The sequence below is a fragment of the Lethenteron reissneri genome, chromosome 11 (genome assembly GCF_015708825.2).
Source record: "Lethenteron reissneri isolate LAM-NWPU_2019-01 chromosome 11, ASM1570882v1, whole genome shotgun sequence".
NCBI classification, from domain to species: Eukaryota; Metazoa; Chordata; class Hyperoartia; order Petromyzontiformes; family Petromyzontidae; genus Lethenteron; species Lethenteron reissneri.
The window spans coordinates 10,793,016-10,818,179 of NC_083789.1; the positions used below are offsets into that span (position 1 = coordinate 10,793,016).

At 50.7% G+C, this 25,164-nt stretch overlaps 1 long non-coding RNA gene across 1 annotated transcript; it reads right to left on the reverse strand.

Moving 5' to 3' along the window:
- Positions 1-2,900: 2,900 nt before the first annotated feature.
- On the reverse strand, positions 2,901-24,488 carry LOC133341174 (uncharacterized). Its single transcript, XR_009755022.1, has 3 exons — positions 24,315-24,488; positions 6,797-6,984; positions 2,901-3,029 (listed from the first exon to the last, which is right to left on the reverse strand). It is a non-coding gene; the product is annotated as an uncharacterized LOC133341174 (long non-coding RNA).
- Positions 24,489-25,164: the final 676 nt, after the last annotated feature.

The window sequence follows — 25,164 nt, forward strand, 5'->3', positions numbered from 1 at the left end:
CAATTTCCTCGGGGCTCACAGATTACGAGGGTGCATATTACCTGCTCTGACAAACACGGGCAAAGAAAATGGAACAAAATGACAAGATACAGAAGAATTTAGAGACGCGTGTTTTGGAATGGCACTGACATGCATGAAGGTGGAACGCATGGATCGGATAATGTCCAGAAATTATTCAGTGGACTTGGCGGGCAGGTCATGTCAACTGAAGGAAGAAATTTCCAACAGTCGAGAAACGTCCACCACAGAGAAGGATTGATTAAATTAAACCTAAACGATTTGTTGTACCAGGTAGAGCCCACTGAGTTATGAGCTATTTTTCAGAAGCGACCTGGCCACAAACGAAAGCTCAAATGAGTGGCTTTATCGTGTGGAAAATTATAGGAGCCAAATACTCCCAACGCATGCTGCTAAATGTGGAGAGAAAATCCCGGAGGACTCGGAAAAAATCCACGCGACCACAGGGAGAACATGTAAACTCCAAATATACGGGCGTCACCAGGCCGGGTAGTAAAATCGTATGCGGGAACATCGCAAGCTTCGGGTTGACGTTGATCCAGCAGTGGGTAGTTTGAGGATCAAGTTTATTTTGTCTACCCAGATTAGGCCTTCAGAGTCCATGACAGTCGCATTTGCAAGAGTGATCTCGGGCATTCGTCTGCCAAGCAAGTGGTGATTTTTGCTGCGGTGAACAATCCAAATTGAGTCATTTTCCGTGCCATTTTCTAATTTGGCAAATTTGGATCCCAACGCCGGCACGCAACGGGCCCCCGGCTCTTGCGAACGACCCCATGGGATCTCAAACGTCCAGCGTGAGTGAAGCAGACGGCCAGTGGCATGGTTACGGTTCACACACACACCACTGCGATAATAACAGGGGGGGAGGGGTGGTGGGCGCTGGATTCGAACCGCGAACTTCTAAAACAAGCGGCGAACAGCGCTGTAGTGGCGGGCGTGCAATGGTCAAGGCGACGTTTACGCCATCCCTCGCGGGCTGCACTTTAAACCGCCGAGGTTGCAACACGCGTGAGAGGTGGCGGCGACTTCCTCCATTAGCGGGGAATTAAGGAGCCGCCTAATTGCGGCTGCCGCGAGGCGCGCGCTACGATCCATCACGCGCGTCGCGCCCCGCCGATCGCCTCGCTACGCGCGCCCCTTTTTTTCTTTTCTGCGGGAGCCTCTAAATGGAATCCATTTGGCGACCTCACGCGCCCGGCGAAGTGTCTCCCGAACTCGACGGACGGACGCGCGCGCGCGGTTGTAGAACTCGCGCCGCTGATTGTCAAATGCCACGTGGGAGGGAGCGAGAGAGAGAGAGAGAGTCGCGCACGCGCGCACACACACGGCGTGTTTCGCCATGTGCAGGCTAAAAACACATTTGTTGTTGTTGCTATTATGTTAGCATTTCTATGGGAAAAGCTGAACAGAAATAGAGCAATTTAGTGATTATGCCACGTTATATATATATTTATTTGCTTGGCTTTATCGAGCTCGAATAACGTAAATAGCCTTCGCATGCACACAGAGGTCTGCTACAGGAAGGACCCCCCCCCACTGCCCCCCTCTACGAATGTCGAGGTGACGGTGCCCCTCAGCCTTGTGGGTTTTGTTGCCGCTCGATATGCCCGGGAGCCTTTGAGCGCTCTCCGTTATCGCTCGCTCCCTCCCCCAGGAGCAACGCTCGCGCGCGGGAGAGCGCCGCCGGATAAATGGAGGTGAGAGCACAAACCCGAGCCATTCACTTGGGCTCCATTGATTCGTCAAGCCTCAGTCATGTTTCCACACACAGAGTCCTCCATCTATTGAGACGAAGATCTCACCAACCCCTCTCTCTCTCTCTCTCCCCGACGCAAGAGGCTCTTGGGTTCAGGGCTGTCTGTTTGCGAGGCACCCTACGGCTGTTAGCGGAGCGCCTGGCACGGTTGTTTACACACCGCTCCACGCCGAGTTGACCTAGGGGAGGCCCAGGACCGGCTCAGATATTTGCCACTGATGTTGGCCGTGGCCGGGGATCAACTCCAAGTGGCTACATTTGTAGTGCAGTGCGCTTCCAACTCCGCAACCGCTACACCTATATATGTGTGTGTAAACCCTGCAAAGATGCTCCATGTAGCCTTTTAACAGACTGTGGTGCAGCGGTGACTCGACTCAGTCGTAAATAAGTAGCTAGTGCGGTGTGTAAACCTCAGCACTGGGTGCGGTGCTGGCCAAACCACCATTGTTTGTGCCGTTCAGTGCTTCCTATGTATTCGCGAAAGGACAAAGATCCCTCGTATAGCCTTAGCAAACTGTTGGCGCAAGTGCTGTTAGCGAGCACCTATGGAGGCCAGAACGGCACACGAGGGGGGTGGGTGGCCAGCACCACGCCCGTACGCCATTGTCTCCCCAGTGGCGATGTTTTTACACATTTGAGGCTGAGTCGACCTAGGGGACGCCCAGGACTGGTTCGGATAATCGTCAGCCAGTGTTGACCGTGAGCGTGGATAGAACTCGGTTCGCCTGGTTCGTAGCGCAGCGCGCTAACCGTTACACTACCGCTAAACACACAACCACTCACATGGTTTCTCAAAAGCGTGATGAATCACGGGGTCTTTTCACACCGCACGCACAGCACAGCGCTTGAGGGTATTTATTGGTGTTGGGCATCGTGGCTCGGTGGTGGAGTGAGCCGCTCGCAATCGGAAGGTTGTGACTTCAAATCCCGCGTTGTGGCTTGGCCCGGCTCATCATCCCTCCGTGGCAGCGTTCTTCATTGCAAGGCCCGCGGGCCCACTGGCGGCCCCTGATGGCCTTCAGCGCGGCCCCCGTCACGTGCGGCCCCCTACAATAGACAACTGTTGATGAATGCCACTCTATGGGGGTGGTCGCAGTTATTGTCCTATCGATGTAGACACACCCCTGTCGTGGGCACGTGGAATTACCACCACTGGCTGTGGGCCGCAAAGAGGAGGTGAGCACTGCTCTCAAATATACGCAATGGAGCATGAGGTCACGTTGACTTTGAATTCGTTCTTCTCCAGTGGCGGCTCCTGCAAAATCTCTCAGGGGGGGGGGGGGGGGCAAATGTTTGGATAATTGATAAGGATAAGGTCCACCCATGCAATGGATAAATTAACAGCTTAAGCATGTAAATGCAACTTCACTACTTTAATATTAATGAAAAATAAAGTGACTATTACAATACATCTCCTTGTTTGTTTCTATACTCACTATTATTACACTGCTTACATCACATTACTCGCTTAATACACTGCTTACTTATACTGAAATTTTGCTCTTCTCTCCTTCAAAGTAGCAACGTGATCAATTACTCTCTCATTGAAAGCAGGCATGTTCCTGACTAGTTCCCTCTCCATGGAAAGCATAGCCAGTGCATTCAGACGTTCCTGTCCCATTACATTTCTCAGGAATGTCTTGATTCTCTTTAAGGTTGAGAAACACCTCTCAGCTTCAGCAGTTGTCATGGGAGTGGTTATGAGGATGTTCAACAGAGCAACAGTCTCTGAAAAAGTATCCTGGAGGTTGTACTTCAGCAAAACCTGGTACAGCGCTAGTGCACCACAGCAGCCCTTGAATTCTGGACTCTCATAAATGACAGACAGTTCAGTCTTCAGCTTCGCCTTATTTAACATAGGGTATGCCCTGACAGTGATGTTCAGAGCCTCAACAGGGAATGTATGGCCATGCTGTTGAAACATCTCTCCTTGTAGCAGCGTGGCACTTAGAAGGTGGTCGGAAAAGAAGAACCTTTCTTTGGTGTGCAATACAGTATATAATTTAATGTTGGGTTTGTCTATGGCAGTATATAGTAGGGTGTAGACTCGTGTGATGTAAGAGAATAAAGTTTAGATGGAAGCATATTATATATTTTTTACGACGTAGAATTGTAATGTATTACTTACTGTTAGTAACTCAGCGTATTGTAGAGTATATTTAGTATACTGATGATAATATGTAGTTTATACTTTAGTTGTTTACGTGGTGGTTTTAGTTACTGCAGCTACATACTATTAACACTCCTTCCCTTCATTAATGCTACCCTTATCCCCTACCTTTGATGCTGCTAATCCTGCATAATGCACGGGCATAAATAGTACTATTCACATACCTGCATTTCCCATATCACATACCTGAATTTCCCATATCCCCTCCTTTTGATGCTGCTAATCCTGCATAATGCACGGGCATATGCAGTACTAATCACATACCTGCATTTCCCATAAATATGCTAAATTCCTCTTGATATGCAAATTATTTTGTTAAGGCTCCCCATTTCTTCCCCCCTTCCAACCCAGCTTATATACATGCTCCAAGCACGTGTGCTGTTTCATTCAGACGCTGTCGCCTCGACAAACCTGGTTTTCACCTGAGGACGGCTACTTGAGTTGTGGCCGAAACGTCATGAGATTTATTTTATTATGTTTTATTTTTATTATTTTATTACTTCCCTTCGACGTGACTTTACCGAAAGAACCAAGAAGATGAATCCCTTCAGTCACGAAAGCTTTAAATCGAAATTCCACTAGGTGGCGACAAATAATATTGTTGACTGAAACGTGCTTACGTATGATGACGTAAGCACGTTAGTGCGAGCCCTCCCGGAAGCCATAGAGAATGCATTGGAGCAGCCCGCCGTTCGAAAAAAAACATCTTTGAATGTAAGTCTATGGGAACACTCTGGGCGATTCTCAGCCAGAGTGAAATCGCCCAAAAAGAGGCGGTACTCCACAGAACGTGACATGACGCTGATTGGACTATGTCCAGAGGCACAGTGACGGCTAGCGTAACTCTGTGGTTGAATGAGATTGTTAATGTGATTGAAAAAGTCCCTTTCACACTTTGGTGGTGCGTCGCCCAATCGCCCTAATGAAGAATCCGCCCCTGTTCTTCTCTCTCTCGCCTTGCACCGCTCACGCCGCCTGCGCAGGGCTGGTCCGCGAAGCGAGCGCACGAACTCGTCACCGTTCACGCTGCGTGCGGCGCTACGTGGGGGTGGCGGGGGGGAATCTTGATTTGAAGCTTTCGTGACTGCAGGAATCCACACTCGTTGGTTCTATCGGTAAAGTCACGTGGGTAGAAAAATAATAGATCACGACGTTTCGACCGCAACACAAGCAATCGTCATCAGGTGGGACAACCACAGCAAGAAAAACATGCTTGCTGTGGCTTTCCCACCGGATTACAATTGCTTGTGTTGCGATCGAAACGTCGTGATCTATTATTTTTCTACCCACGTGACTTTACCGAAATAACCAAAGAGTATGGCGGGGGGAGTTTGTAAAAGGGTGGGGCAGGGGGCGCCCCCCCCCCTCCTCCTCCGCACTCCCCACGGTCAGTAATGAGGCGCTCGCACTCCCTCGTTCAGAGCGCCGTTCACCCGTGAGTATTGCCAGCGGAGGAGGAGGAGAAGCAAAACGGACGTCAGCGCCGTAACGAAGTGGCGCATGGGGCGCGGGCGGTGGGGGGGCATTCTTCTTTGGCCCCCTCTGCAGGTGGGAGGGAGATGGAGGAGGGACGATGATGAGGGGTGGATGAGGAGGTGGTAGGTGGAGGAAGGAAATGGAGGAGGGAGATGAGCTGAGCGAGAGCGATGTTACGCCGCTTGCGGTGCAAATGTCAACGACCACAACTTGTTGTCCGAATCGCATTTACGGCGGTTTGGAGTGGACACGTGGAGGTCAATTGATGCAAACTCCCCTTGGAGAAGACTACTAGTTGTCAGATTCGTCCTACTAATTTTATAAAATGGGGTGAACTAGTGGCACAGTATTTAGTGTGCTGCGCTATGAGCCCGGTCACCCAATTTTCGATTCCCAGCCACGGTGAGCATCGGTGGTGAATGATGCCTTAACCGGGCCTGCGTCCTCCCTCACCTCACTCATATCATTAGAACTGCTTTTTTGTTATTTGTTGTCCTTCCCTCGCACTTCCGATGAGCGTGGTTGTTAGCTACGTACGGTGCGAAAGAAGTTCAACATACATGCATACACACTCCCTTCCGTCAGCTTGAGCTGCTGACCAGCGTAGTGAAGTATCGTCGAACAAACTCCCACGACCGACACAGCGTGGGAAGGTCTTCACCCAGGAGTGAATTGAAACTAAAACTAAACTATTTGAATTTTTATTTTACCAGGTAAGGCCCACTGAGCTATTGAGCTTTTTTCCAGAAACAACCTGGCCACAAATGATAGCTCAACGAGGTGGCTTGTCGCGTGGAAACCTCTAGCAGCCAAATACTCTTAACGCGTGTTTCTAAATGTGGAGGGGAAACCGGTAGAACCCGGAGTAAGATCCACACAGCCATGGCGAGAGAGAGAAGCGCAGACTCCAAATATACAGGCGTGGTCAGCGGTCGGGATCGAACCATGGCTGCTGCTGATGATGATCGGTGTGTGGGTGGTGACACACCAAAGGCATCTTCTTCTTGGTTCTTTCGGTAAAGTCACGTAGAAGGGATGTAATAAAATAATAAAAATAAAACATAATAAAATAATTCTCACGACGTTTCGGCCACAACGCAAGCAGCCGTCTTCAGGTGGAGAACAGGTCTGTCGAGGCGACAGCGTCTGAATGAAACAGCACACGTGCTTGGAGCATATATATATATAAGCTGCGTTGGAAAGGTGGGGGGGAAAGGGCGTCTTGACAAAATAATTTGCATATCAAGAGGAATTTCGCATATTTATTTAATTATGTTTTATTTTTATTATTTTATTACATCCCTTCTACGTGACTTTACCGAAAGAACCAAGAAAATGAATCCCTGCAGTCACGAAAGCTTTAAATCGAAACACACCAAAGGCAGTTGTAGCGCCGCCGTCATCGGAGTCGCCTTGCTAGCTCCAGGCTGCTCCTGCTGCGAGGGCTGATGCCGGGTCACGCGCGTCGGACTCCCACAGGAAGGACTTGCAGCTGCTCACTGCGTCAATGTCACGTGCGTTTGAGTGCGCCCGTCGGCAACGCTGTTTGGTTTCGAAAGCAGCGCTGCGGGGAAATAAGAAAAAAATACATAACACCCAGGACTAAAACAATCTACTTTGCAACAGAAATGAGAAACATCACACACTCGCTATTATTATTATTTTGCTGTCGTTACAGCGGCGGTCATATAGAATTTATGCTATTGCCAGACAGGCATTGGTTATTAAAATATTATTTTCACGCCTAAGTGCTTATTTTAAGGGTTATGTTTTCTCATTAGTGGCATAATTTGAGCTCTTAGTGAAATGAACATTTGAACAACGCCTCTAAGAATAATGTATGGCGAGCGAATCCCTGATGAATGGCGTTATGCCGAGGCAATGCCCAATGAATGTTGTTGGCACAGATAATGAACTTTTCCAGTTGCTCATTTCATCAGTGCCCACATACCGCTGATTAATCCCTGACCAAATCATCATAAATGTGTCCGATTTGATCATAACTTAGAAGCAAAGCAGAGATTGGGCCTGGATGGTGCTTGTATTTACGTTTAATGTTTACTTGTACATAGCGTCGTTCGTGCAAATTGCATCTCACAATCACGAAGAAACCACGAACAGGCTGAAAGCCAGCCAGACTATGAGCCAATGCCAACAATTGCCAAAGCTTTGGAGTCCTCTATTTTTAAAGATGTTTTCAGCCAACGAATGATTGTTTATACAAGTGCGAGGGTACCGGAGCGCCCGGAAAAAAACTCGACATGCACGAGTGGGCAACACTCCATCCCATATTCTCCCGGCGAGCCACGATACTGGCACCTCCTCGACGCCCATGGGAAAGGAGTTCTGCAACATTCGTGCGATCCACAAACCCTCGCTGCCTCCAGCGCTGGACTCCAGGCCATGCTGCAGCGTAGCCACCATCGCACGGCGATGCTGATTCACTGCGCACACCACAGGATCTTGCAAGCCACCGTGGGGCTAACGTGGTGGCCATCACAGGGCAGTGCGGCAAAATCGGTGGTTGGACTCTCCTTCTATGGCTCTCCGCCTTTGGCAAGCCGCATCCAACCAGCGTGGCGAGGTGTGGCCTAATAGGCCCCATGAGCAACACAAATTCAACATTTTTTTTCCAGATTTGAAGCTTTCGTGACTGCAAGGATTCATTTCTTAGGTTTTTTCTACCAGGTTTAGCTTTCTTTTTTCACACTTTTGTTATGTAGGCTAGGCGTAGTCACAAACCGAACCTCTGCCATAATAAAGGCTCAGTCTTTTGTTATGCAGTCTATTCATAGTCTCAAACCGCACCTTACCATAATAATAAAAAGTGGGCCATTCCTGGCCCTCCCCCCCCCTCAACCATTATATATACGGAGTGGTATCTCCTGTAATCTCTCATTTACTTGAAACAGCTGTCGGGCTGTGACGGTTTCACCTGAAGACGGAAGCTTGTGTTGCCTCCGAAACGTCGTGATTTTTATTTTATTTTACTTTTATTAATTTTAATGTTTTACCTACGTGACTTTACCGAAAAAACCTGAGAATATTTTTTGTTCCGTCGCCGCCGCCAAACACCTTGGCCGTGCTAATCGGGTACCGGAGGAGGATTATTTTTTGTTATTCGACTTGGCCAACAAACACTGCGTTCGTAATTCTGTCTCTCGCGGTCGCTTCTGTCACTTCCAAGGGCCCTCTTTTTGCGCAATTATTGGATGACGCCGTGGAGCCTTGTCCTCGTGTGGCCGCACGCCAACGGCATCTTGAAAAGTCGTATGCTGCCCTCGCTTAAGGAGAAAAGGGTTGTCCCTCATTCCCACCGTAATGACAACACACCCGCAGCGGCACTGGGAGCGGCGCCTTTGTGACCTCTTGTCCACGCCGATTGCGGGCGGTGGCGCCTGCGTTTACACGACCGCTAGGCTGCCTCGGATGCACGCTTCGTTCTTAATAATAGAGGTTTATTCGGGCTAGATCGCGCAAATATATAAAGGTGTGGTTAAAACCCGCCACCACCTGATACAGCCAACTAGTAAGGGTTGTCACGTAAACAGAACGTGGCCAATTCGTAACTAGTACAGCAACACCGGTGTGTTGGAGAGCCAAGCCACAACATTTACAATCTGAGTACTACGTTTCGCCAGCAATTACAACTAGCTTGATCAGGCGACAGACAGATTTGTGAAGAAGTCTAACTGTTTCGTTCCTTATATCGAGGCGTAGATGTGGTGATCACGCTTCTTGCGCAAAGTGTGTGAGGGGGGGGGGGGAGATTACTGAGTCAACGTACATTATGCACGTGCATTATGCGAGCCTTTTGATCTTCTCCTTCCTGTCTATTGTGTGTAATATCCCCCCCACTTTGCGCAAGAGCGCAGAAGCGAATGTTTTAAATCCAAAGCTCATTCCCAGCCTCCACATATGAATACAAATATGTTACTGGTAGGAACCTCCTGGTTACACCAACCCACAAGGGGATTATTGTGTCCGTCGTGCAGGGAAGGGCTGGGTGGGGAGGGGCTGGGTGGGTAGGGTGGGGCTGGGTGGGGAGGGGCTGGGTGGAGAGTGTGGGGAGGGGCTGGGTGTGGAGGGTGGAGCTGGGTGGGGGGTGGGAGGGGTGGGGCTGGGTGGGGGAGGGGCTGGTCACCCCGTGGTGCCCTTATAAAACTCAACGTTTAACCTACTCACGCCGGCTTGTGCCCGCCCTCACAGTCGTGCATATTTGCGGAATACACCACGCCGCCGTTGACCCTGGCCATTGACCGAGCAACCCAACGTTCCTACCAGCTCCCTCCGCAGGAATGTGTTTTTAGTCCATCGGCCTGTTTGCTTTTTAGACCATCGTTATCAAGTAGCACTTGTTTAAGCAAGCAAACCGGTTTTCACCTTCTGCGTCTCATCCGCAGAGCCAGGCTTGCTAAACGCATGTTTGTTTATCAGATCTTATTCGCAAGAGCGCTCCTATAAAATCTGAGTCCCTGTTCAATGGCATAAGTAATATTGTACATAAACTCATTATGCGTTGCCATGGGTCATATCAAGTAAAAGATGTGTATGCTAGTTTTTTTTAAGGCGGTGTTTGGATTTGTTTGGGGTCATAGATAAACATGGTGCCTCAGCAACCAGATATCATCAGCTTCACCAAATCTTTAATTAACTGAAAACTGAGCTACAGAGTAATACATGCACAAACGATGTATTAATCCAAATCAAAGCAGATAAGTACAGTACAACCACGACCAGATTCATCGCATGAGGTCGTAAGGCAAATAAGGAGGCAAGAGCCTAATCTCGTACGGTATTACATATTGCAAAAACAATTGAAGTAATTAAACATATTCATTGATTTACCGATGTAAAATAAACACATTAATTCGACTCAAGGTAAGTTCACCAAACATCATTAACTCACTGAGACCGTGTTTCTTCACTGACAATTCTTTGCTGCAAAGTCAAGAATGACGTCGTCGCAATTGAAAGACAAAATATTTCTGACCCACCGTGCTCGTCACCCAGCTGCTTCTTCAATATTGAATGAGGGCCCAAAGCCTTTATTAGCCCATGGCAGTGTTCTTCATAAATTTGCAGAGGGGGTGGCCACTTTCGCCGATAAGACGTCATCATTGGGGGTTTGACGGCAGCAGGACCGATGATGATGATGGGTGTGTTGTCACTCGTTGTGTATTGTCGGGGGCCACACATCAGGGGGTGCACTAAAGGCCAACAGGGGCGGCCAGTGGCCTGCGGGCCTTGCAATTGTAATAAAGGACTCGACCACGATGTCTGGCTTGGTGTCCTTTATTCGGTTCTTCTCTCTTAACCCGCACGGCTGTCCTTCTATAAGACTCTATACTGACACTGATACTGCTCTCCTGCAGTTTCTCCCCTCGTCGTTCTCTCAGCCTCTCTCTCCTCTCGTCGCTCTCGTAGCCTCTCCCTCACACACAGCCTCGCCGGCTGTGTTCCCCGCAGCTCCTCGTCCGCCTTCTCTCCAGCCGCCCCACCGCTGTCTTCTCTCGCAGCTCCGCTGGCTGCTCCCTTAGCTGGCCACCGCTGGCCGCCGCTGCCACCCCTTGGCTTTGCCCACGTGGCCTTACTCTGGTCCAGTCCCACTCGTTCTGCCTTCCTCTTCCGGTCTCCTCCCTTAAGAACCTTAACCTTTCCTCCCACGTCACCTAACTCCACCTCTCCGTGACGTCACATCCGGGAGGTCGCCCGCGCCCGCATTACACCACCCTCCCCCGTGGAGAAAAACCCAGCCGACCTCGGCTGAACAACACCAACAGTAATGCGGGCGAACCCGAGCGTAACACACCAAAGGACACCAAGCATGCAATATAACAGTAAGAACAATCAACACAACTCAACAATCAATAACGTAGCAGAAGCAGGCAATAAATACACAGTAAGAACAATACAACATAACAATCAACGAAACACAAGGGATTTAGAGCGTGTGCGGGTCGCCGGCCCGTCCCGGACGGTCGGCGGCCCATCCGCGGAACGGGAACGTGATTGAGTTTGAGGAGCGACAGGGTGAAATCCCCCTGTCGCTGTTGGAAGTCCACCAACGTCCCGTGTCCTTGAAGGATCAGTCTTGGGCTTGTCCCGCGGATGCGTCTGCAGCGGGGTCGGAAGGGCTGCAGGGCTCGAAGGACCCGCAGATCTGGCAGGCACCCTCCGAGCAGAGCGCCTCGTCCCCTCCGGTGTCAAGGCCGGCCTGCCTGGAACAGGTACGACAGGCGCTCTAGCAAGATCAATGGACGCAGGCGGGGGAGAGTCGGCAGCAACAGACCCCGGCAAGGCAACATTGGGAGATGATGCATCATGTAGGGGAGCAACATACGGTTTCAAGCGCGACGTGTGAACAAACCAGCGGCGAGAACCAATTTGAACACGCGCCGACTGAGGATTAGGAACCTCAATGAGGCGGACAGGCCCTCGCCAAGGTTTGTGAAATTTGGGAGAGGTACCCGGCCGCACCTGCGGGCAATGGAGCCAGGCCAGGTCCCCAACCTTCCAGGGGCACTCCCCTTTGGAACGCCGTGCGTACCTCTCATTTCGGGCCTGAGCTTTGGCCGTAGCCACACGGGCACTCTCCCGCGCCTCCGAGACCCGGCGAACAGTGTCCCGAATGTAGTCAGGAAGCGGTTTACAAGGTCCCCTCACACCGGTTCCCATCTGCACATCCATTGGCGGCACGTTTTCCCGACCATACATAAGGTAAAATGGCGAATAACCCGTAGCCGCATGAGGAGTCATCCTGTACGCCGAAAGCACCCCCGGGATGTGCAGGTCCCAATCCGATTGTTGCTCACTCACCGTGTGGCACAGCATGGCAGACAATGTCCGGTTTAGCCGCTCAACCATACCATCCGTTTGCGGATGGTATGGGGATGTCCGGACCTTCTTAGTCCCTAGGCCCGCGCATACTTCCGCCAATAATTTCGAAGAAAAATTTCGGCCCTGATCCGTAAGGAGTCTCTCCGGCGCACCCTTGTCCATAACATATCCGAACAAAAAGGCGTCGGTAATGGCCGCGGCCGATTGATCGGGCAACGGCCAGGCCATCGGCCAACGGGAGAGGTACTCAACCCCGACCAGCAAATATTTATTACCCCTCGCCGAAGGTGGGAAAGGTCCCAAAATGTCCAGTGCCACCAATTCATTGACCCGAGACACCCGAATTGACTGTAAGGGTGGCACATAAGGATGTTTAGGAGGCTTACGCCGGGCACAGTCAGGGCACGCGCGGACGTGCCCCACGACATCCGTCGACATGCCGTGCCAAAAATAATGACGTTGCAACGTCAACAAGGTCTTCTGCACACCCAGATGTAATAGCGTGTCACAATGGAGAGTTCTAATCAACTCGTATCGGAGGGACGCAGGCACCACTAGACGCCAGTGTTCCTGGAGACTTTCCCTCCACATAAGCAGACCATCTCGGACCGCGGTTTCCGGCGCACCCTCCGTAACCGGACCCCCAACCTCCACTTTGGATCGCTTCCGCAAGGACACTAACGACTCATCCATCATTTGCTCCCTTATCCAAACAGACCGTGGCAGATTCAAAACCCCATCAGTCGGCCCCGGTTCCACAGTAGCATCCGACTTCTCCACAGCCAATACCACCGGCTGAGGGGGGGGTAGGCTGGGCGCACATCTCTGCGTCCCCGACGCACATTTGCAAGGGGAGCGCTGCGGCAACCTAGAAAGTGCGTCTGCGTTCGCATGGCGCACCCCTTTACGATGGTGAATTTGAAATGAAAATTCTTGCAGCGTGTCCAACCAACGCGACAGCTGGCCGGAAGGTTGATCCATTTTAAGGGCATATTGCAAGGCCGCATGATCCGTACGTACGATAAAGGAACGGCCGTACAGGTACGGTCGAAACTGACGTAGGAAAAAAACAACGGCTAAGAGTTCCCTGCGAGTGACACAGTAGCGTGTTTCCGCGGGCGACAGGACCCGGCTACCATACGCAACGACGCGCTCTACGCCCCCTTTAGACTGAGACAACACCGCGCCAATACCTGTGTCGCTCGCATCCGTATCAAGAATGAACGGTTGATTGAAATCCGGATAATCCAATGTTGGGGCGGTAGCCAACAGATTACGCAGACTCTGAAAGGCCGCCTCTTCCGGCGGTCCCCACGCAAACTTACGTCCCTTACCCGTAAGGAGGTGCAAGGGCCTCGCGATGGTCGCAAAATTCGGTACAAATCTTCGATAATACGAGGCAAATCCCAGAAAGCGACGTACATCCCCCACGGTGACCGGAGTCGGCCAATCTCGGACGCACGCCGTTTTTTCCGGGTCCGTAGACACCCCCTCAGCACTCACGATGTGCCCCAAATAACGGACGGACCGTTGCAGTAGGTGACATTTCTTTGGTTTAAATTTCAAGTTCGCGGAGCGCATCCTCGCGAACACCGTCTCCAGCCGCCTTAAATGTTCATCAAATGTGCGGCTGAAGACGATGATATCGTCCAAATATATGAGACATGTCTCCCACTGCAACCCCGTCAAAACGAGTTCCATGAGCCTTTGAAATGTGGCAGGGGCCGCATTCAGCCCCATCGGAAGGCAGTTAAATTGAAACAACCCCTGCGGCGTACGGAATGCGGTCTTCTCCCGTGAGGGCTCGTCAAGGGGAAGCTGCCAAAATCCCGAAGAGAGGTCCAGTGTAGAGAAATACTTAGCCCCCGACAATGCGTCGAGGGAGTCGTCCATACGCGGCAGGGGATACGCATCTGCCACCGATATCTTATTCAATTTTCGAAAGTCAACACAGAATCGCAATTTGCCATCCTTTTTCTTAACCAAAACCACAGGCGCGCCCCATGGGCTGTTCGACGGCGATATAATATCCGCAGCCAACATATCCTCCACTGCCCCCCGAACGTGTTCCCGCTCGGCCGGACTCATTCGGTGCGAATTCAACCGAATAGGGGCAGCGTCGCCTGTAGCAATGTGATGGTGAAGCAATGAGGTGCGTCCCAAATCCAAATCATTGGAGCTAAACACATCGGAATACGTCAATAACAATTTATGAAGCGCACCCCGTTGATCCACAGACAGGGAAGAATTTCCGTCACATAAGCTAGCAATCCAGCGGTCATCCGAAGCCACAGGCTCGGAAACACCAGCAACCACTCCCTGGCTATGCGAACAATCGTGAGCCGTAAATGCCGTGGTGGCATGTGCCACAACCGTGCCGGCTGGGACACAGACATTTTCCGTACCCGCATTGAGCACCTGCAAAAACGGTAATTGGTCTGGCCGGACGATGGTCTGCGCTCCGACCAGCGCCGATCCGGCCGTTATCGAGGCTGAAGGTGACAACAAGATCCCAACCGCTCCCAGCCGACCAGGCAGGGGCTTCCGATACCGCAGGGGAATAAGCATCTGTGAACCAGGTGGAATATCAACAGATGCCACGGATAGCGCCTGCACTTGTACGGCCGAAGCAGGTCGCCCCCAGGGCGACGGCAGAAACGAAATTTGACGGCCACCCGGCAGTTCAATACAATTCTCATTAATTTTGATCAAAATAGGCATCTTAGCCAGAAAATCAGTGCCCAATAAACAGGGAACTGCCAAGGATCTTGAAATCAACACAACGCCCGAGGCCGACACATCCCCAATAGATATTTTAGCGTCCACCTGGCCCACGATGCCCATACTACCCCCGTTCGCAGCGACGCACGACCCGTAAACCGGACGCACGGCCCCGGGTGGGATGCCTAACAGATGAAAAATGACATCCGAAATAATAGTCGCGGACGCCCCGGAATCGACCAAAATGCGCACGTCCACCCCTTGTATAGACCCCGGCACGGTGGACGAACCCGTAGCGGCCGCAACAACCCTCCGTGCCAATTTGCGCCACTGCGTCACAGAGCGACAAGGCCCCGTCGAAGGTCCCTCTTTAACAACAACACTATGACCGCACAACGAAGGTGATGGGTGAGGTGTAAAGCCTTGCCGGGTGTCTGGTGCGTGCCGACTTGCCTGTTTCGGTGGATCCTTGGGCGGCTTGGCCGGTAATGAGGCCTCCTGTTGTGGCGGACCCGGGATGCGGGCCCAGCAGTCCTTCGCGTAGTGGCCCTTCCGTCCGCAGCGGAAGCAATCGGCGTCGTTGCGCCGAAGCGCAGGCCTTGCATCGCGCCGCCCGCGTATCGGCGGTGCAGCACGAGAGGCCGGTCCACCGCGGCCTGACCATGGCACCGAGGCGGCCGTCAGCTCCTGAGGGCCCCGCTCATCCGGCACGTATACCGACTTCGTAGGGTCCCAACCCAGAGCGCCACCCTCCGCGACGGGCCCCCCTGTCCACGCCGTGACCTGTTTCCATCGTCGTAGGTTGAATTGTGCATCCAGACATTTCGCCGCCGCCCGGGAGGTGAGCTTCTCATGCCCGCACACCGGCATGGGAATCCCAAGATCCCGCGACAGCTCGAGCATCTTGCCCAAGATGAGAGGCTCGAGCAGGTCAGGTGTTGTATCTGGATACGCGGCCATAGCCAAATCAAGCACTGCACCCCTGTACGCCACAGGCGACTCCTCGGGCGCTCGTTGTCGTTGAGCGAATCGCCGATGCGCGTCGTCAGGTGGCTCGTAGGCGTCGGCCATTTCTTGAAAAACTCCATATAATGTCCTCTTCTTCTCGGCCTTAATGGAGCGAAAAAAACGAACAGATTCGTCGTCCAGAAGAGTCGGCAACACTTCCAAGGCCTCAGCATCGGTCCATCTCGCAGAACGGACCGCCGCTAAAAATCTGCAGGCGAAAGCGCTCCAGTCGCCCCCAATGGCGAATTCCTTGACCGTGGTGAGATGGCGACTCCGACTTCGCTTCACTCCGCCCTCCGCCGATGGTTCCTCCGGAGGCAAATTCAAAATGGCGTCGAATCGCGGCGTGGTCAAGATGGCGGATTCCCGCCGCGGCACGCGCAAGATGGCGGCCTCCTGCCGCGTGGCCCATGGCGCCGGGAGTGAAGAACCCGTGGCGGCCTGTGGAGCACTCTCCGCTCTCTCCGTCGCCGTGCTTGGGGTGACGAGATGACACAATTGGCCCAGGGCGTCCTTGAGAGTCTCCAGTTGCTCAGCCACCTGCAGCCATCGCCGATCAGCGTCTGATGGTGTCGGCGGCCCTGACACTGTGGCTACATCTTCCACTCCCGTCCCCGCACTCGTTTCAGCAGGGCTCTCCTCCACCACCCTGGCAGGATCCATGTTTGGAGGGAAGTCTTCGTCTTCGGACGAAGAAGCCGATGCCGGCGCTGGAACATTTTTCTTTCTCACTTGTTTCGACATGCCGTTGCACTTCCGACACCAATGTAATAAAGGACTCGACCACGATGTCTGGCTTGGTGTCCTTTATTCGGTTCTTCTCTCTTAACCCGCACGGCTGTCCTTCTATAAGACTCTATACTGACACTGATACTGCTCTCCTGCAGTTTCTCCCCTCGTCGTTCTCTCAGCCTCTCTCTCCTCTCGTCGCTCTCGTAGCCTCTCCCTCACACACAGCCTCGCCGGCTGTGTCCCCCGCAGCTCCTCGTCCGCCTTCTCTCCAGCCGCCCCACCGCTGTCTTCTCTCGCAGCTCCGCTGGCTGCTCCCTTAGCTGGCCACCGCTGGCCGCCGCTGCCACCCCTTGGCTTTGCCCACGTGGCCTTACTCTGGTCCAGTCCCACTCGTTCTGCCTTCCTCTTCCGGTCTCCTCCCTTAAGAACCTTAACCTTTCCTCCCACGTCACCTAACTCCACCTCTCCGTGACGTCACATCCGGGAGGTCGCCCGCGCCCGCATTACACAATGAAGACCGCTGAGCTGTGGGTTAATGCAGCGCTGAGTACAACACTGCCCTCTTGCTGACAATGTCGCCATGCAGCAGCCTACAACTCCTGTTTCTATGCGCGGTGGTCACCCATCCAAGAACTATCCGGGCTCAAACCTGCTTAGCTTCGGAGATGTGATGGGTATCGGCACCACTCCAGGTGAATTGGTCATGAACCAAAGCAATGAAATGCACAATTGGGAACATTCACAGCGATTGTGCAACATTAAAAAACCAACACGTTCAATAACGGTTAATGATAAAGCGGAGTAAAGTTTAAAAAAAGAACTTAGTTTTCGGTAAAATCTATTTTATCTGATGAATAGGTTACAGTGGAAGAGCAATTACATTCATAATGGCCAAGTAAGAAATTCAATTGCCCATTAAAACTGTCTGGAAACATTTTGATTTCAAGCTTTTGTGACTGCAGGGATTCATTTTCTTGTTTTTTTTTCTACGTAACTTTACCGAAAGAACCAAGAATATGTCTGGGAACAGTTGTCATTTGTTCCACACGCAGAGGGAAACAATAATTATAATTTCAGGTGCGGCAAAATACGATCAATTTATAGATACCCCACTAAAATTATATAGGAGGAATTATACAAGCAAAGATTTTTTATTGATGGCTGATTAAAGTAGCATCCCGTAAACACAACACAATCTTTCCAATCGGATGTTTTCTTCTGCTTTTCATTAAAATAAGTACAAAATGTCGCTGCTGCTGCTACAATAATAATCACAAAGTATAACGTTCACTGATTTTGAAAAATCAGACGCAATGTGCGATTGACAACTCAGATGCGGCGTGGAGCCCAAGATTAGAGTCCCGAGTTTGGGAGCCTGCAGAGGGGAGAGACTGAACAGGCGAGAGCCTGGATTGGTGAGAGCCAGAACCAGGTGAGATCCTGGACAGGGGAGATCCTGGACAGGTGAGAGCCTGAACCAGGTAAAAACCTGAACCAGGTGAGAGGCTGAACGGGTGAGAGCCTGAACCAGGTAAGAACCTGGACAGGTGGGAGCCTGAACCAGGTGGACAGGTGAGAGCCTGAACCAGATGAAAGCCTGGGCAAGGTGAGAGACTGAACGAGTGAAAGCCTGAACCAGATGAAAGTCTGGACCAGGTGGGACACTGAACGAGTGAGAGCCTGAACCAGGTGAGAACCTGCACCAGGTGAGAGACTGAACGGGAGTGAGCCTGGACTGGTGAGACTCTGGACAGGTGAGAGCCTGAACGGGAGTTAGCCTGGATAGGTGAGAGCCTGCATCTAGTGAGAGCCTGGACAGGTGAAATCCTAGATTGGTGAAAGCCTGGGCAGGTAAGAACCTGAACCAGGTGAGAGCCGGAACCCGGTGAGAGCCTGAAGAGATCAGGGCCCGAATACGTGAGAGCCAGGACAGGTGTGTATGTGCACTGGGATATAATTCCAATGCACGTGTAATAACAATGCCTTTGAATGCAACCACAATCTATTGTTTAAATAACCACGTTCTCGATGGAGACCTGAGACATTGACTGTGTTTATAGCCCGATAAGTGTCATGCAGGTGATTTTGAAATTATAGACTAAAATAATAAAATGCAGGCATCTGTCAATCCACTGCTGTTGTGAAAGACCTCCCCTGTGCTGTTCCAGTCATGGGAATTTGTTTGACCCCGCTTCACACCACTCTGCTTCAGTGCAGCTTGGTGGAATTATAACCGGTGTTGATTTTAAAGATTTCATTTACTCGCACCGAGGTCATTATTTGTCGCAATTTCCCCACGATGGTATCCGTGGAATGGCGGTTTTAATCAGGAACAATCTTCTTCTTTCTTTCCCCTCCCCCCCCATCAGCAGCCGGGGTCAAAGGGCAGTCACAACAGTGTTGTCAGATCTTTCCGTCCTTGGGGCACTGGCCAAGGTTACCCAACCCACGCGCTGCCGCGCATAAGCCTCTGATCCAGAGCGTTTATCGTTCGGCACACCTAAAGCAACCGTCGCTCCAAATCGACTTCTTCCCGCAATGCCTTAGCCCTAGACTTTAGTCCGCGAATTTAGCCCCACGACATAGGGGGGGGGGGGGTGGGGGTGCACATGGCCTCTGGCTTGGCACTGCCCGGAATATAAATTTGAAGGCGGTGTTTCGGCGATTCTGCCAACTCTTTGAGACGACGGTAAATTGAATGGTTTAATCATTTCGGGCTGGATCTGTAATACCTCCTCTTCATGTGAAAGAGACAGTGGACCTCCTAATGCCTGGTCTGCTAACCTCACCATACAACCCCGAAATATGATGTACATGTACAGCCATTTACAAATCCACTGCTGGATAACGGCCTCCCTACAGCGCGGGTCATCGAGGCTCAGCATTGTAGTCAGTGAAGGGCGGGCAGTGTAGGCGCAGGAGCATATACATTGATGTAGGACCCGACGTAGGAGCATAGAAATACAGTAGAACGATAGGTTGTATTGATGTGCTCTCTGGCGTCCGCTGCGTGGCACCGCAGCTTATTTCAGCTATCATATAATGCAGTTGCCCGTAAAAAATATTATCCAGGATTAACCTTGCTTAGCTTCCGATATCTGACAAGATCGGGCACATTCTGGTTGATTGAGTTATAGGCCCCAGATACTGTGATCTCCAAAAATGGATTATAATGTTACACACTCTGTGCTCTGGCAAAAAAAAAAACTTCGCAATGTCAAAGATGCTGCAATGCAATATAGGGTTAGATGTATTTTTCCATGATTCATCGTCCCAATGTGAATGGATGGGGCATCCACTTTGCATTTAATACGGGAATTTCCAACCGGCTAAATTGAAGTTAATTCCCGCTCAGACGGCATTGATCCTGAGTGGGGGTATAGTGTTTAACTCGACATCCCCGGGCCTCGCCGGGTCCAATAATCTGATACCAGCGCTTAATATGCCGATCCATTCCTGCCATCATATCTCGTAAATGTCTTTTAACAACGGGTGAAAGTGTAAATGGTTGTGAAAGGCTGGAATTGGTAAAAAAAACAGGCCACCTTTTCTTTTCGACTTGCATGGGAACGTCTGTCTGTCTCTTTGGTTTGACCGACTTTCCAAGAGGCCAGAGAAACGTTAAGTTTCAATTTCACGGTTTTTCCAATGAACGCGAAAGACAGAAGTTCAGCGGACGTCCTTCACATGTCAGAATAATCCCCTCCGAAGCTCTTCAGTACCCTGTCTGTCTCTCAGAGTCTTAGGCCAGTAAAGCTGGTGGGATTGCTGATAAGGTTGATGCATTGCTTAACATGTAACCCTATGCAATCCAATATCATTTACAATTATATAATAGTGTCTAAATGCAATCGCGTGTCCAGATGCTTCACGCGGTGGGGGGGGGGGGGGAATTTATATTTTTAAACCAGTATTTGCTGTGCATTATTAATTCGCTGGACTTCAATTTATGATTGGTGGTGCAGCGGTTAAGCACACCGACAATAAGAGCTGAGTCTGAGTACCCGGGCACGGCTAACATCAGTGGCGAGGAGTGACGTGTGAACCGGTCCTCGACGACGCTTCATGAATGCACAAGCGACCATCGGGGTGAAGTGCGGTCAGACAAATCTCAATCACAGGCACGGCATGGGGAAGCGTCGTTCATTGCAGTTGTTTTACGTTAATTTACCCGGGAAAAAAGAGCCTCACTGAGTCTCAAACTGTGCATGCATAATGTGCGTTGATTGCCATATGAATAACCCAACCGGCAATGGATACCCATTGTAATTTATATGCATTCATTAACCCCCCCCCCCTTCGCACGTGAAGGTGCTCACAAGTGACGTCATCACATCTACCCCTCTATTTAAGGAACGAAACAGGAGGAGTTCTCCACGAATCTGGCTGTCGCCTGATGATGAGGCTAGTTGGAATTGCTGGCGAAACGTCGGACTCAGATTGTAAATGTCGTGGATTTTCTCTCCAACACACCGGTGTGCTGTACTATTGACGAATTGGGGTATTCTGTTTGCGTGATAACCCTTACTAAGATAATTGGTTTTTTACCCTTCTATCTGGCAACAAAACTGACACCTTTTTACAAGGAGTCATGTTTGCATAGACCGCAATACCTGCAGTCATAATACAAACAAAAGAACATAACTCTGATAATGTGCACTGTCCTTGAAGTTGATTGGACCACACCCGAGACAGCTTTCAAGGACAGTGCACATTATCAGAGTTATGTTCTTTTGTTTGTATTATGACTGCAGGTATTGCGATCTATGCAAACATGACTCCTTGTAAAAAGGTTTTGTTGCCAGATAGAAGGGTAAAAAACCAATTATCATATTTTTGCTGGCAAATGAGGTTCCCATAGTGTAAACCCTTACTAAATTGGCTGTGTCGGGTGGTGGCGGGTTTAATGACACATTTACGTTTACGCGATCTAACCCAAAAAAACTTCTATTATGGACGAGTCTCAAACTGTTACTTCGGAGGGAGCACTGCAAAGTTTCGGAGTAGGGGGGGGGGTGTTAGGCAATGCTTGCCAAGAGTTTCCCATTTGAGTCATTCGCGGGTAATTAAAACAGAAAATGGCAATTTTTCATCCAGCAGGCGGATTAACAAAGGCAGTGATATCTAAACAATTACAGGTACGGAAAGATATCACCAAGGAGATGACTTTTCCAACCGCGGTTATTTCATCGCCGGGTGATGAATGTTTAACAAAGGGCTGTAAATTTATATTATTATTATTACTCGGCACAAGCATCCAGACCCTAGTCTCTTAGGCGACGGGAAGGTTATCAGGTTCATTTCAGGCTTCCTGGCTTGAGCTAAGAAGCAGTCCAGTGGATGTATTAAAGACACTCATCATCCCGTCGAAGCGGAGCAAGACGCTGCCGCGATTGCCTGGGGCAACGCGGGCATGGCTGGACCCGTTGCGGTCACAATGCTCTACGCGGCTACCTTAGCCTGGTTATTCCTGGGCCCCTGCAACCATCGGTCCCAGGCTATGGACCCCTGGAGCAACCGTTACGGCCGTCCAAACAAATCCCCGCCGTGTCGTTTCTGCGAATTTCTCGAAGCAGTGTTTTCCTCCGCACCTCGTGTACACGCGGATCAGCGCGGGTTTCCAGTGCGCGTCGTACGAACATTGAACTTGTTTTCGCGAACCGATACGTAGCCAACAGTGCTAATGGGAGGCGCGGGGGAAAGGACAACAAACTAAACACACAAAACAGTTCTAAACGAATGAGTTTTCAATCTAGAATATAGATTGAAAAGTGCATAGCTCCAGCGGTTTCCTAATATCGGAAGGAAGAGCGTTCCAGACGGCTGCTCGACGTGGTGACCGCACGTTCGATGGCCAGCCAAAAGCTGCCGCTGCGAGGATGTTCGTCGCCGTTCTTGTCCGCCGTGATCCATCCACTGCTGGATGGAGGCCACCCCCAAGCCGTCGCCAGCTCTGACGATCGCTCGGTGTGATAATCCACCGAGCGCCTGCAAACGAGTTGATTCCATCGCTCCGTCTCCTCGGTGGACGCACCTCTCGGACGCGTTCTATTCCTCGGAACGCGTCTGGTCATGTTGTGTTTTATTGTTGCAATCATCTTCGGTTTTAAGAATATGTCGAATAATGATTTAGTTTATATTGCGTAGATGTTTGCTGTTTTGTGGCGGAATATTGTTTCCTGATTTCAACGTATCGGCGGAACCGTACACCAATGCACAGTACACATATAAAAAAAAAAAACACACATTTTTTCGTAATAAATATTTTTCCTGTGATTCACAATCCCGGTAAGAAATCTTGCGGGGTGGTGCGTCCAAATTAGTTCTCGCGATGTCGAAGCAGTCGGAAGACGAACCTCGTGAGCGGCTAAACGTGAAGCTTCACAGTCTTGTTGCCGTAGAGCAGCACTCAGTCCGATGACGATTGTCTGCCTCCGTGTTTCAAACGCAGGTTTGGCTCGTGCCCGAGACTCGGTCGGACGGTTCCTCGATTCGTTTCCCGAACCGTTTCTTGGCGGACGGTGGCACTTAAAGGCTTGCGACTCGTGGTGTCCCACGTTCGAATGGGAAAGCAGCTTGCTGAATCTCAGTGCAACTTCTGATAGGGAGCCTTGAAGCTCACTCAGTTTCATTTCATTTTAAGTTGTTATTTATCAGGATTTACCCTGTGAGCCATTTGGCTCTTGATTTGGGTTCAACCGCAACAAACAATAAAAATACAAGATACACCTAAAATTAATTGTACACAAATCTAAACATCACATACGTAAACAATAAAATCCTACAGAAAAAGCACAACCCGTCCATGCTGCATACAAAAAGTGCAAAAAATTATATTTCGATTTTTATCTCAATAACAATCATAATACAATACAGATCAAATTTTTAAGTATAAATGTATACTAAATAAAAAAAATCGGGCCAAACCAAGCCCCTCTAAAACTTACAAGGCCAACAGCGACATCGTCAGACTGCATGAGGACCGGTGTCTTATGTTGCACCTCATACTGCACCGCCAATACGTCCAATTGTTAAAATACCCCCCCCCCCGCACTCCCCGCCCCCCCCCCCCCCCCCACACAATATTTAAGTGTAGAAAATATCTTGGCCTTATTTACGTCAGTGTCCACAGTTGTCTGCGAAAGAAATTCAACATACATACAAAAAATACAAAGATCCCCCGTATAGCCTTCACAGAATGTAGGGGCAAGTGCTGTTAGCGAGCACCTATAAAGGCCGGCACGGCACACGAGGGGTGGGTAGCCAACACCACGCCCGGCCTTTGTTGACATTTGGCGGACTCGGCGGAGGGAACGCGCACACCGCGGTGATAATTTAATTAAATTCCGGTGTTTGAAAAAACACAATAACAACAAAAAAACCAAAGAACACAAATACTCCGGGTTATACAAGGAAGTTGTGTAACAAGGAAGTTGTATAACCAGAAAACGTTGATTCATGCGATGTCCTCGCCGAAGAAATGCACACAGCGTAACGTGTAAATAAACAATGTCTATTGTTATTGGACTCCCTTTCACTGTCAAAACGCATGATGTAGCACGAATACAATCGCTGCAAGCGCTGGAGCCTCACCGCGTGGCTGCTCCTGCTGCTGCCTTCCCGCACGTTTGTGGTGCCTCCTCTTGGCGCATCTGAGTCGCCTTTAAATCCCAGTCGTCCTCCCTCTCTCTCTGAGTCGCCCTCTCTCTCTGAGTCGTCCTCTCTCCGAGTCGTCCTCTCTCTCCGAGTCGTCCCCTCTCACTCCCTCTCTCTCTGACGTAACGTGCGGCACTGCGTTACCAAGTTGAATACAGTGGCAGTGTTACTGGCTGGGCGAGAGGCCGATATCTGGGACAGAAAATATCGGAGGAACACAAAATAAATGTTTTAGGGCCCACCTTGTGGCATTTCCAGAGTTGCGCCCCTCCCACCCCCTTCACTCCCCAACCCTGGCAACATTCCCAGAAACCCCCCCCCCCTCAACCCTCTCTACAGCAGTATTTATATAATAGAATGAGAATGGGATGGGGGTACCTTTGGATATACCACCTCGGGTTGTAGTTAACCTGACGCTGCCCCTCTGGTCGCAACCGTTGGTGTACGTGTGTGCGTTGCACTTCTTTCGCGCCGTACGTAACCAACCGTGCTAATCGGAAGTACGCCAGCTCTAAATTGCATGAAGCATGATTGGTGGTGGGCGGGGAAGTGATTCGCAATGAACCTCGCAAACCCGCACTGACCGGCATGGTGAAGTACGGCCGAAAAGCCCCCCCCCTCCCCAAAGAGCTATACGGCTTGCGGCAGCCGTCATCCAGCAGTGGATTGGAAAAAACAAGGGGCTGAACGCGTGCGTGTACTTAACTTACTTGCGGCAACATTGCAAGTTCCCCTTTAGAATCGCCACCACCAACACCAACACACACAATCGGCACGCTTTGCTGAT